Here is a 14520-nt window from a genome sequence, read left to right on the forward strand (position 1 = left end):
TTACAATGACAGAAAAAACAAAAAAAGCCAAACTGAGAAAATGAAATGGCGGACGTCTCTTTTTCTCTCTGTTAATATTTCTCTCTTTCTTGCCACCTATTCCCTCTCTTTAGTGAGTATTATTGTTGTATTCCTTGCAGCCTTTGTACCTGTATATTACGGCGCGATTTGACCAGTGGTAATGAAGGAGGTCAGAGGTCAACATCAGTCCTGATGGTTAACATGTAGCGAAATGCATGTTTAGCAATGCGTTAACCTGACAGAGAGGATTAACGCTGAATGGGGAGTTGTTTTTTTGGGTTTTTTTTTTTGTTTTTTTTAAACCACAGATAAGGATTCCCTGGTTTACTCTCTCCCTTTGGTGGTGTAATTATTGTGTAGTGAATGTAAATGCAGTCGTCTCCCGGCCCCGCGTTCCTCTCCTCCAGCTCTGCCTTTTGTGGCATCTTTGTAAATGATCTGAACATGAACGTTAAGAGCAATCGTTCCATTCCCAGTCACGGCCAAGAACTCGTGCTTTCACAATCCTTCTCCTCCACGGCATGCCTGCAAACATGCCAAGGTTTATTTTATAAACACACCAACACGCCAGATAATCGCTGAGCACTTCTCAAAACAGGCAGTCGGGCCTCAGCCAGCACCCAACTCTACACACCATATGTTCTCATTAGCGCTCTGCACTCTTTCTCTCCCACTCCCTCTCTCTTGTTTTCTCGTTCTCTCGTTCTCTTGTTCTCTTTCTCTCTCTCTCTCTCTCTCTCTCACTCTCTCTCTCGCTCTCACTCTCCCTCTCCCTCTCTCTCTCGCTCTACCTCTCTCTGTTTCCCTCTTTTTCTCACTGCTTTCCTTTCCTTCTCACTCATTCTCTCTCCCTCTCACTCTCTCCAGACCTAAATGATGTGGAAAATCTCCAATGTTTTGCGAGTGTCAGATAGCTGCCTGATGACCCATCAGGCAAAGCTGGCTGGAATCTAACTGACCTTCATACATCCCCCAAGAAAACCTTCTCCATTTGCAAGTGAAATGAGTCCCGGGCTTGGCCTTGTAAACTGTGTGCAGGTGGTTCGATTTGACTCGGTATTTTGATACAATTAAGGCGCAGAGAGCCAGAGAAAGGGGTGATTTCAAACTACCTCTCTGAAAGAGCTGGAAAAATATGAGCAATTAATTATGTGGCATCAGTTTTGACACATGTAGCATTAGTCCGTCAGTCCGAGGAACAGATGACATTGACGTCTTCATTCCTCACAGGTAATTGTTGGCTGTCACTAACATGCCTAAAGGAAGAGCAATGGATACCTCCGTGGAGTGTATACACCTGCAGAGAGGAAAGAAAATGTGAGATTTTTGTTTTGGTATGACAGATTGTGAAATAATATCTGTAATAAATGTAAGTCATAATTATGTCTTGACAAAAAAAACCTGAGATTGCCTTTTACTCAGTAGGGTACTGTCGGTCTATTGTCACAAAGGATATTAAAGATTTTAATTCTGAGATCTTGTTTCCTCTTAGAGTTGTAACGTAGACTGGTCAGATACAGCTGCCATGTCAGGTCATTGTCTTTTATTTACTGTCTTTTGGTCTGCAAAATAAGAGATTAGATATCGAGATAATTTTCTTAACTTGTCAAACAGGAAAATTCATAAAATAAAGGAAAAAAAAAAAAAGAAAATTAATGAGGACTGCAACACAGAGTAAAGACTGTACAAAAGACAGATAGACAGAAGAGGACAAAGATGGAGTCTACTCTTCATCCATGAAGTGATGAACTAGAATCAAGTTGAGAGGAGCAGCCGGCCTACAAGAGGGCTATTGTTCCTGCCATTAATCAAACTCAGTTTGGCCAGGTAGTATCCCCCCCCCCCCTTTACACACACACACACACACACACACACGCCCTGCCAGGCAAGCGGTATGAATGGGCTGCTTTTTTAGCTGGTAGCGATTGGGGTGGTGGGGCCACAGAGAGAGGATGTGTCTCTGTTTCATTAGAGTGATGAGCTCAGCGCAGTTTGCTTGCCGTGTTGGACACCAGGTATTAACCTCTGGAGTTTGACCTCTTTATGGCACAGAGTCAGCTTCAATCTAGAAAACTTTCTTTCTGTCGCTCTCTCTCTCTCTCTCTCTCTCTCTCTCTCTCTCTCTCTCCCCCTCTCCCTCGCTCTCTCTCTTTCTTTCTTTCTTTCTTTCTTTCTTTCTTTCTTTCTTTCTCTCGCTTTCTCTCTTTCTTTCTTTCTTTCTGTCACTCTCTCTCTCTCTCTTTCTTTCCTCCACTCTCTCTCTTTCTTTCTTTCCCTCTCTCTTTTGCTGTCTCTCTGGTACACTTTAGCATGCAAACTCATTCACACAGAAATTCAGCTCCTCGAACCCCTCATACGTTTACTCCCCAAAGTTGGGTTTATGCTGGTCTAAAGGTTCAGGCTGGGTATAGAGGGTTGGTGAAGGGCAGAGCTGTGTACAGAAAACCGCTGAATGTACTTAGTAAAGACATGCTGAGTGGTGAGATTGGTACAGCTTCGGGTGCCAGAGAAGGGGGAGGTGATATTAAACCACCATTTGTGAACCACAGTTGACTGGTCTTTGCTTGTAGAATAGTCCAATCTCCGTGGGTTTTTTTTCCTCAGGTTTAGGTACACTGTTAAACTGTAAAAGGAAATAGACATTGATTTGTGTTCTTTTGGCACAGCCAGCCTGTCTTTTTTATCACTGGAAATACGAGGCTAAAGTAAAGACCTCTAGCCACAAATTTGTGCTGGCTCTTACAGGTTTTATTAAATTGAGATTACTGCCAGAGATTAATTTCTACAAAGCCATGAATGATCTGAGCAATCAGTGGTTGAATCAATGTGCTCTCTCTTCAGCCATAAAAAAATGAACTTGTGTTTTCTGATAGACTATGCTGACCACAGTTGAGGATATTATGGATGTTTATACTAGTGTGAAAAGAGGATTTGATATAATAAAGGTCTAAGTTCGGTTTCTCTCTGTCTGTCTGTCTGTCTGTCTCTCTCTCTCTCTCTCTCTCTCTCTCTCTCACTCTCTCTCTTTCTCTTTTTCTAGCCAAGTCAGTCTCTTTTTTACCCATCCATTCTGTAGACTTGCTCTCAAATGGAAAAACATAATGACCCCAATGCTTTGTCTAATGATAGTGTTATTAGGATGTTGAAGAGGGTTTGGCTGGGCTTCTCACTGCACCCCCCTCCCCAAACCTACACCATGCAACCTGATACAGACAGACTGCAGCCCAAAGTGTTTAACTCTTCATCTCCCCAAGGGAATCATTCATGCACATGTACACACACATGTATACACATATGCACATGCACACACATGGGCACACACACACACACACACAAATGCACACATGCAAATTTACATTTAGACTGTATTAGACCCAAAAAACTTGAATCAAACATAATGCTACATAAACCAGATCAGTGTATGACTCCTTCTCACAATGATATATCAAGGTGATCTATTGTCTTTGCCCTTAAGGCCTGTTGTTGTATTCACACTAGTTATCGTAACAATGTTCTGTTCACTGTGCTTGTTTATCGAGAGAGAATAACAACCATGACATGAAAATCGGCAGCATAGTGATGTATGTTTGTGAATTCCACAAAGGTAACGTTATGGCTGCAGGCGGAGGGAAGGTTAGAGAAAACAGCTGCTTTTGAGAGATAGTGATCTAAATGACACACTCATTAGCTGATCAAAACAAACAAGAAGAGGGGAAAAAAAAAATGTGAATCACCAGCAAACACTGATGAAAGAAGTCATTTGGCCCTGAGAAAGGCTTTTCTCTCAAAGAGTCATGAAGAGAAGCACTATATCTCAGTTAGCTTTGTATTATGACAATGGAAAGTTTCAGAACGCTCATATCTTCTTAATCAGATCACAGTGTACTGGAATACACTGCGCTGTTTTGTTATATTCTGTGTATCGATTGTAATCCTTTTTTTGAATATATCAGTATCAGTTCACGTACAGCTATATGGGTTTTAGAATTCCCCTTTAGAATGGTTTTGCAGTTTTTCTCAATATTTCAGTTGGCATCACTCCGACAGGGACAATGGCATTATTCCAAAAGGGATTTAGACCTGTCTGGATATCCTGCCAAGGAATGCTTTCCCATTTTGTGATAAAAATCATATTCAATCACGTTATAGGCCAATGGCTCATTGACCAGGAATCTGCTGTATTTGATTAGTTATGTGAGGTTTGTATTGTGTATTAATTTGTAGTTTTTAATTCTGTTGTTCACCTTGTTGTAATCATTTCCAAACCACTTCCCAGTTATTCAGAGAATGTGTGAGATTAGGATTAAATATTTCAGATTGGTTGATATTCTCAATATGTCCGCATCTAATCCCCAACTATCTTGTATTGAAACATAATAGGACAAACACATTTTCAGATTACTTAAAACAAACCGTTTACTGTTCATTCATTTTCTTAATAATGTGATAATTCATCCAGTGGCTGCATCCTTTGGCTGTTAATATTTTGAGGTTCATTAATGTCAAAAGTATTTCCGCTCTCCTGTAAGAGACTAATTTTCCTCTAGTCTGACTCAGTCATTAAAAGGCCGGTGTAAAGTCAATGAATGTCTTATTTTGCTCTAATAACTGTAACTCTTAACATCCTGTTTTTCCTCCTCGTGCTGCTTGAGGCTTAAGTTTGCTCTCGTTAATGCCGCGTGCAGAAAAGATGGCAGTGGCAACGCAACAAAAGAGTCTGAGTCATAGCACACCATCTCTCTAAAGGGCTGTGTTTTCTGCTCCCCCTCTGAAAACACATTATTAATTGGATTTAGATATTTGCAAAATGATCTGTTTAATGGGATTAGGGCTGGTATAATGATCTTATTTGTGAGGGAAGCCATCCAGGCTTTGGGGAGGCTTGATAAAGCAGAGGCTGCTCTTTGGTAGTTAATGTTGTGTTACGAGCAGAGATAAAAAGTCTGGGTCCGTTGTGCAGACAGGGGCTAAGTTACCCCTGCTGAAATAGAACCGGCCCGGTAGCAGGTCCGACTGGCTTCAGTAGTCCTCACTCTTGCATTCCAGGGGGCTGTCTAGCCCCCTTCAGACACAGACACACTGAACTCCTGACAAGTTCAAATCAGAGGAAGAGAGGGAGGAATGGGGGAATATGAGATTGAGACTGAGAGAGAGAGAGAGAGAGAGAAAGAGGGAGACAGAGAGATAGGAAGAGAATGAGAGCGAGAGAAAGAGAATGAGAGAATGAGTCTGTCTTGGACAAATAATGGCTTTCTTGATACAGTTATCCATTCTTATATCTAGCCCAAGCTTTTACAGGGTTCCTTGTATCCTTTTAAGCCAACGTCCACTCTCTCTCTCTCTCTCTCTCTCTCTCTCTCTTTCTCTCCCAACACTACAAAATGCAACAAGCGAAAATGAGATTTTGAGGAGAGGAGAAAGTGATACAGTGGTAAACCAAGGCATTAGCATGTTTAATGGACAGAAAGTCATTCGAACAGCCATGTTTACAACAGTTTTTAACCTCTCTCAGAAAATAAAGTGATTGGTAACATTTCTGTTTGTCACATTAAGTCTGTTGGACTCTCTTCTCTTAGAGGTTTTGCCTCTGTGTCTGTATGTATCCTGTCACAAATTTAAATACAAATACCCCAACCCTCAGCTCATGTACTCTTTTTATTCAAAGAGCACATCACATTTAAAGATATTAACATTTGAATGTTCTTCTTTAATATAAGTCCTTATAAAAATGCACCATAATTTTTTACCTTGCTTCATAAGGATATAGTCAAATGTGATTATGATAATGACTTTTAATTTGCATAAAACTGGAGGATATATTAAACCAGATTAAAAATACTGAATATTTATGGACATTATTTACTGCTTTTAGTCAACAAATATATTTATGAATCCCCCAAATGTATTTTCATGAGTTTCCAAATGGCATGATAAATGATAAATGTGCTTAAATAAACAGTATTTTGTCTTGAAACACGACCTGCAACATTAAAATAATCATGTAAGAGGGTTCTAATGTATTTAATCCCTCTTACCTATCCTAGCACACCATTTCAAAATTCCAGCTGGCCAATCCAAATCAACAGAGCAAAAATGAATATGTATATTAAGGATGTGAAGAGTAAGAGTTTCTTCACTAATCTGATGTTATACACTCTCTCGCCAGCTCTCTTGCCTGTATCTGAAAGAGAGAGAGAGAGAGAGAGAGAGAGAGAGAGAGAAAGAGTTGTGGGTAATCTCTGTCTCTCCTCAGGTCTCTCCACCTGAGGCCCACATGTGAAGCCAACCATAAAGGGCAGACTCAGTCACACAGACTGGCATTCAGGACATTAATCTGCAAACAAGTGTTTTTTTGTGTCCGGGAGTCTTATTTTCATCGCCATCAATTTGGTACACAGATTGAATGTGATTCGGCCCGTGCTATCGGGTTCCAAGGGCCCCTCCCTCCCTCTGTACTCACCCCCTGACCTAGCCAGGGTTCCAACCGTGGATTTAAATTGGGTCACAGGATGAGTGAGGAAGCTATATGGATTTATCCCACCAACACACAGGGATGTGAAAGTACAGATATTTGCATGTGCACACACAAACAAACATGTAAACACCAAGGCATGTAAACAGCAAATGTATCTATGCGTAATGTATGGACATGCGCACACACACACGTGTGTGTGTGTGTGGACTTGCATGCAGATACTCATACATATATACACACACACATACATATACACATATATAAACATAAAAATACACATTGGTGCACCTTACATTTGTATAAAAAGTTACCAGGGCTCCCTTTTTTCCATCACTCATTTCCTTCCTTCTAAAAACAATCTAATCTGATGACTTTAAAAAGAAACGGGGACGTCAAGCCTTCCAGCTAATTCAAATAAGTTGAGTCCACTAAGAAGCTGGTAATTGGTTACATGAAATATTTCAGATTTCTTCAGGGCACTTTTAATAGCATTTTTGAAAATTACTAGAATCATATTTAAAGTAAATAGGCCTTGGGTGGCAGTGGCTCCCTTGTTCTGCTTATCGTAGTTGCTGCCCTTTGACTGACACACAGAACAGCCTTCTCTTACTGTGAAAATACATATCAGTCAAAGCCATGTTTCCCCCTCATTTAAACTCTGCCCACTAGCACATTCTCAAAGCTACCCATCAACTGGAGAGAGTTACCATGTCAACCACTCTGCTCCCATCAACAGCACCTGCCTCCTACAAGGATAACATTATCCTTGTATTATCCATTATCCATTAAATCACTATGCCATGACAGACAGTGTTCCTCTCTCATTCTGACAGTGCTAAAGTACTGCTTTGTAGTCCTTTGGTTTATGTTGTGAAATAGGATTGATGGGAACAGTCAAAAATTGATTCTAATGATGCTGTATTTGTCATCACTGTTGATCTGTGAATTAGCGGCTTGGGAATCAGATCGTCCCGCTCTTGTTTAGATTTGGTTCCTGCCGCTCCTAAGAGAAGGAAAATAGCTTAGCATTGACAATTATACGCTCCTCTGGGATAGATCTACTGAAGCTAGCAGCCAATACAATATTATGGCTGTTAGCCTGAGTTTCAATGAATGATGCAATATTCAGTTGGCACAGAGTGAAAAAATAGTTCCCGCGTGTGTTGTAGTTTACAAGTGTGAAAACTGAGTGGTGAAAGAAAAGTGTAGACACTATATTTATTTTGAGGATGTGGGCCTGTCTCCCAGTGGCCTTTTGGGTACTTCACACTGATGGGATCTGGCTTTTAAATGTCACCTTTTTGTCATAATCTCATACTAGATTGTCTCTATTTTTTCTAATACTGTTGTTTATTATGGTGATCAAAACGGCCAATATACACTGAGCAACAATTTCAAATGGTGTTGCTTGTATTGTAACATCATCTGTGTGATTCACAGAGATTGCTTTACTGTTCATTTTGCATAACTGAAGCAGTCAACTTGTTTTATTTTATTATTATATTTTTTAAATGCTGGAGACTCAAGTTATTTCCTACTTCTGCCTCTGCTGGTCAGAAGTAGAGCTGCATTTTGGCAAACATTGTCTTTGCCTTGAAGCAAAGGAAACTCGCTAGTCACATCATGTACTGGTTTATTTAAACAGGCTAATGGTGCTCTATGGATATGCTTGTATACTGCTACTCTTTTTACACATGATTTACTCAAGTTAAATATACTGTTTTCTTTTTAATGTTTTCTCTCGGTTCGATAACACAGTGAAGTTTTCTTGTGGTCAGCTTAACAGTTTTGTTGCATAAAGCTGACATGCCAAAACATGCTAAGAATCCATTTCTCTTGCCAGATTCCAGTATTTTTATGGTGGGATTTGTATTTGGCAGTTTCTTCACATGTGACGTGTGATAACTCCCTCCTCTGTGAAGACTAACTGCATTCTTATTTCATTCTTACCTCATCTCACCTGTGATATTAGATGAAGCCTAAGAGACTTTTTTTTTCTTTTATGTCTTCCTCCGTTTTGCCTTCTTCATCCTCACTTTATTGCTGCTGGCACCGTTTAACCTCTAAATGTTTTTAGCTGCCAACAAATATCGCTGTCAAAGTGAACATCAATGAACCATTTTGATATCATTTTACTGCCATTAAGAACATAATCCAGCAAGACATCAAGACACCCTTTTTGAACCATAAACCACATATACATAAAATTTATCTCATTCTTTTTCTTTTTTAAATCTTACTACGGTCTAACAGCAGGGTAGCATGGTCCTATCAATAGGACAGAACTGTATACGTCTCGCGCAAACAATGGAGCAATGAACAAACGCGCGGCCTAGTATGTATTGCCTGACATCAAAAGCATCCTCCTCATTGTAAATTTGTGTGACTTAAATCAGCAGCAGATGTTGTCAGCCCTCTCTTCTGCTTTATCAAGACAGCGAATTTATGACTTCCTAAACGATTGCACAACAGGTGTTTCTTCATGCATATGTGAACCTCGCCTTGCTGAAATGAAAGCATGCTTCAAATAGCTGCAAACTTCGATTAAACATATTCACTTTGTCATGTGTCTTTTCTTTCCTGAAGCAACGATTTTGTTGCGCGTGATTTATGAAGTGTCTGAGGCTGAGGTCACGGTCCCATTGAAGATTTATTAAACAGTCCAGAGGAGCTATTACTAAAACCCACTCCATCATGAAGTTCCATTTTATTATTGTCGCGATGGTGCCGCCGTAACCTTTATCGAATGCATCACTCTCTGCAGAAATTGGTGGAGTTTGTTTGAAGTCAAAGGGGGATTTAGACGTCAATATAGACGACACTCCTCAGTGCACTGAGTCCATCTTTCTCTGTAAATGAATCTAATATCTCAAGAGCTGTATGTTAATACTTAACATATTGTCCTTAGCGACGGCACAGTTTTCCATTTAGACGCAATTTCATGTACTGTCTAACTATATCAAAGCCTCTTTAGAGTGTTCTGTTAAATATTAGATCACTTGCAGGGAGTGCGTACAACTAGGAGATTCGTTTGGACCAATATGGAGAATGGCTTATGGGAGATGACTTCAGGGGCAATACATAAAACATCCCCATTTACAATTCACTACATAATAGCTGTTTTTTTTTCTTTAATCATAAATTGATATTGCATTAAGATTAAGAATTTTGCCTCAGTCAGACATCCTGCTGCTTTCCATGAATAGCGTGCCACAGTTTGGTAGATTTTTAGTAAAAGCTGTCGCTCTCTCTAAAAAAGACTGAGCAGTAGCGCTATTCAAGAGGGCATGGACCATGGTTGCATAAACCCTGGTTTACATGCTCTTCTCCGGTAAGTAGATGCTTCTTGGTTAAGGCTCGTGGGTGTATGAATGGCTCCAGTGGCCTTGACAGTGGGCAGAACCGGGCTCTGTCCCAGATTTGTCAATACAGTCAGACTGTGGAGTGTGTGGGATGCCTTGCTTGGCAGTCAACCCTGACAAGTGGATTAGTTAAGGCAGGGCCACCTCTGAATGGTACCCACACGACTTGTCGCCGTAGCGATGAACATCTTCCTCTGCCTCAATGCCACGTAATCACATATCTGACAGCATCCAATGAAAACAGGGAGTGAGTGAGAGAGGTAAAAAAGAAAAACAAAGATTCTTCAGCCTGTTTTGTGTCTCAGCTGCATATGGCAATGACAGTAAAAGGCGAGGGGTAAATCTGGCATGTCTAAAAAGTAGGATAATGATGATAAATGTGACAGCCTGGAAACTAATTACAATTGTCTCAGTGCGTTTTCCAATAATGCCGCAAACATTTCTATAAAAACTCATTTAAATCTTCCACAAGTCCAAAAGGCAGTCTTGCTCTAAAGCCATTTGGCACGTCCCTCCACCAGTTTACATTTAGAGCGGATTAGCTGAAGAGCCGAAAATAATCATGCCAGATGTCTCTTTACACGAGGAAGAGCAGCCGCCCGGTGGGCATGCCCATTTTTATTGTATTTTTATCACTCATAAGTGAATACTCCTCAGGGCTTTTGGAATGTTAGGCCTCGTTTTGAGGAGTCATTTAAGGGAATGAGAGACTTTTTGAAGTGTGTCACATTTTTAGGGTGTTACTGTACCCTTTACTGCTGTTTCTGTTGTGGTTACTGTATAAAACGTGGTTAAATTTGCCTCCTGTTTGAATAACTGTTTAAAAATAAACTGGACAGACCAGTGAATTAGTTTAAATTAGGAATGACTTAGATTGCCCCACTCATTTCCATAGACACTGTTGTTACTTCATTCACATCATGAAATTAGCTAAAACACATTTACAGGACAACAGAAAAACAACAACATAATTCTCACGTAATTGAGAGATAACAGGACTTGTCTGAAGTCTCAGTTTCACAAGTATGTCATCTTCTGTTTGATATCATAGATCTAGACAGTAAAGTATAAAAGACATATATATATATATATATATATATATATATATATATATATATATGTCTATGAAGATTTGTGGAGCTGAAGTAGAAACCATCTGTCACCATATAGGTTTTCAAGGCTGAATGTTTGTTATTTCTGACAGGTGATCTCATGCAGCAGCAACACAATGTGCTGGTTTATTTATTTATTTAGGTTTTCACTGCATTATATATACATACATACATACATACATACATATATATATATATATATATATATATATATATATATATATATATGTGTGTGTGTGTGTGTGTGTGTGTGTGTGTGTGTGTGTGTATATATATATATATATATATATAAAACCACATATGTATGTATGTATGTATGTATGTCGTATATATGAATCTAAAATGCAAACACACACACACACTTTTTACATTTTACATTCGTTTTACATTCATAGTATATATTTATTAAAAACACTAAAGTGGAACATTTAAAATGTGTTTTTTTCATTTTATAAATTTGGCTTATAAATTGGAATATGTCGTGGGCTGGCCAAACACTGGGTAACCTGAATTACAGAGGACAACACAAGATTCTTTACTGACACCATAAAACTAATAATAAATGAACTGCACAGTACAATGAAAAATGCTAATACAACTTCATAACTCACTTTTGCTTTCTAACTACTTTGATTCCTCTGTCTGAGGAAAGTGTCTCCTAACTGGGTGAGTTTGAGTGCTGTCCTGTTTGTCTGATTCGTGTTTTCTCTTTAATGAGCACAGCTGGAATGCGCCGTCTCCCACATGTCTGTGTAAGGGGGAGTGGGCGGAGCCTCCTATTATTGCTCCCACATGTTTGGGTTCCTAGTGGCTCCTCCAGCCCTGTGTGGCCAACCAGTTCAAAGCGGCCTGCCTCATTTGTTATACAACTTTATGTAACAGCCAGTGAATACTTTGCTATGTTTGAGACACAAAACAAAAGAATGCCTTCATCCTACTCCTCCTCTTCCTCAGGCTTATCCAAAAACTGGGCAATGCCTCGTGTCTCATTGGCTCATCTGTTTGGGTAATTAGCATATAGCACCCAGCATATTGCATTATGGGAGCTTGGGCCTCTTAGGCTGCTAAGGGCTCATTTTTCAATGCAGAAGCTCTTTTAGAGGGTTTTAGACTGCAGTAATAATGTTTAAGTCTGTCTTACAGACGCTGACTCTCCACCACAGTTGATCACTGTCGTTGTAGGCGCAGCACTACATATGGCAACAATCTGCCAGGCTAATCCGGAGTGAGATTATGTGAGTTTGGGTACGGCCTCCCCTGATCATACGCACTCCATCAACTCTGCCCCTGTGCTATTACTCACGAGGAGAGCAGGCACTCATCTCAGAGCTAGATGACAGAATCGTTCACCAAGAACACAGAGTCTGGTTCCAGCGGCTACGTCTGAGACCTTGTGGTTAGTCATTTACAAATGATCTCTGAGACTCAGCTTGCAAATAGCGTCACACACTGTAGGGAGACTTCAGAGAAATTAGAGCACAAGCACGATCCTTTTAAGATCTTCAACCCTTGGAGTGAATCATCATCCCATTGGAGGACCATGTGTCCTCACCCGCTGAGAGATCTGTGTTTGAGTACAGAGTCCTGTCCTCAACCAATCAGCACAGAGTCACTCTGTGTCAGTCATCAGTTTGGCTCCTCCCACTAAAGGGTGCCTTATTATTGAAAAGCTAAGTGTTATGAGCAAGAAACTAAACACCTGACCACCAATACCTATATAGCGAGCATTTAAAGACACAAATTGTATGCATGTGCCATCTGATGTGTACTGTTAACATATCTTTGACCGCAGCAGTGACTGAAAGAAATGGTATCCACATTTTTAAAATTTAATTATGTCAAACTAAGATTAAACATTCTTGATTTTGCTCAGAAAACTTGCTCTAAATAGTCAACAATGGTTAATGGGCTTAATTACAACGCTTACTGGATCATTTAAAAATTCTCTCACAATCAGTCCTAAGAGACTGACATGGAAAAGGATGATGACAGAATCATTCACCAAGAAAACTGTGTCTGGCTTTGTCTGAAATCTCGTGGTTAGTCATTTATAAATGATCTCTGAAACTGAGTTTGCAAACAGCATCACATACTGTAGGAAGACTCCAGAGAGATTAGAGTAAAAGCATGATATTTCAATCATCCAATTGGAGTACCATAAAAAAGGCAGAGAGGAAAGCTTACACATGAGGATCAATGAAAAGGCTCATTTTGCTGAAATTTGTGGAAATGAATCCTGGTACAGTGGTTACTTTTGTAACAATATTTTGCTTTAGTACTTCTGCTCTTGTATTCCAAGACTCCCTGTAGTTTCACTGCTCCCAGAATGCTCTGTTGCTTCCTTGCCATGCCCCACGGCACCCTGGGAGTCCTCAGCTCCTCTAAACTGGGACGTCCTTGGGGGCTGCATGCACTGCCTGGCCGAGCCATTTGCAATAATCTCCTTTTTACCGTTTAGAGGCTAATTTGGTAACATTACACCTGCCTCCCTGAGCCACCGTTTGGCATGGCGTGAGCTGTGTCTTTTTTCCCCCTCTTTCATCTGGTGGTTAGAGTTTCTTAATGAGATTACCCCAAAGCTGCGATCTGCTTTGTGTCGCTGGTATACACTGAGATCCTGGATCAGCAGAGAGAAAGCGAAGGGGCACGAATCAGAGCAAGATGCAGGCAGTCGACCTCATTTCTGTGCCCCCCTCCATCCTATCCCCTTTCCCCCTGCCTCCCAACCCCCTGTGTGCCAGTGACTTGGACAACATCCGCCGCTATCACACATGACATTGTGTGCAAGCTTTGCATAGAAAATATCTTTCTCTCCTTCCGTCTGGTTTGTTCTTCACTGCATTTTCCATGCTTTTGTCTCTATCGTGCTGTCCAGCTCATATTTGTTGTTGGATCAAACTTCTCCACGATCGTTTTTCTGTGCGAAAAAAAAAAGACAGATGGGTTGAATATGAAACAGGGAGAAAAAAGATGACATTGTTCATTCTGCCTCGTATGAACCACTTCAGCTGTGGTGAGCCCATTCTTCTGTCTGTTTAGAGCCCAATATTGGATTCTGGACCGCGACTTTTAAGACCTAGACAATGAATCAAATTAAGGCCCCACAATATACAAGACAGAGTCCTATTAAACACAGAGCAGCACACCCAAAACAACCCATCTCTGACCAAACCCTTTGTTCTACTAATATACTCTACTGCTAATGTCTCTGGGATGGAAAGGGAAAAGAATGAAAGAATGGCAGGGAAAAACATACCAAAATGGAATCAAAGAGAGTCAAAGAGGGAGTGTGTGTGTGTGTGTGTGTGTGTGCACGTGAGAGAGAGAGAGAGAGAGAGAGAGAGAGAGAGATGGATAGAGTGATTTACAAAGAGAGAGAAAAAAGAACGAAAGAGGGAGACAGAGAGAAGGAGAGAGATATAAAAAAAGAGAGAGGGAGAGAAACTCATCTGGGCAGAAAACAGACTGGGCATCACATTCTCAGACCGAATCTTAGGTTGTGAACACGCTAAGGAATAACATGTCAATATTTTGCTCCTCTGCACACAAT

Source organism: Chanos chanos, chromosome 4, assembly GCF_902362185.1.
Source record: "Chanos chanos chromosome 4, fChaCha1.1, whole genome shotgun sequence".
Classification (NCBI taxonomy): domain Eukaryota; kingdom Metazoa; phylum Chordata; class Actinopteri; order Gonorynchiformes; family Chanidae; genus Chanos; species Chanos chanos.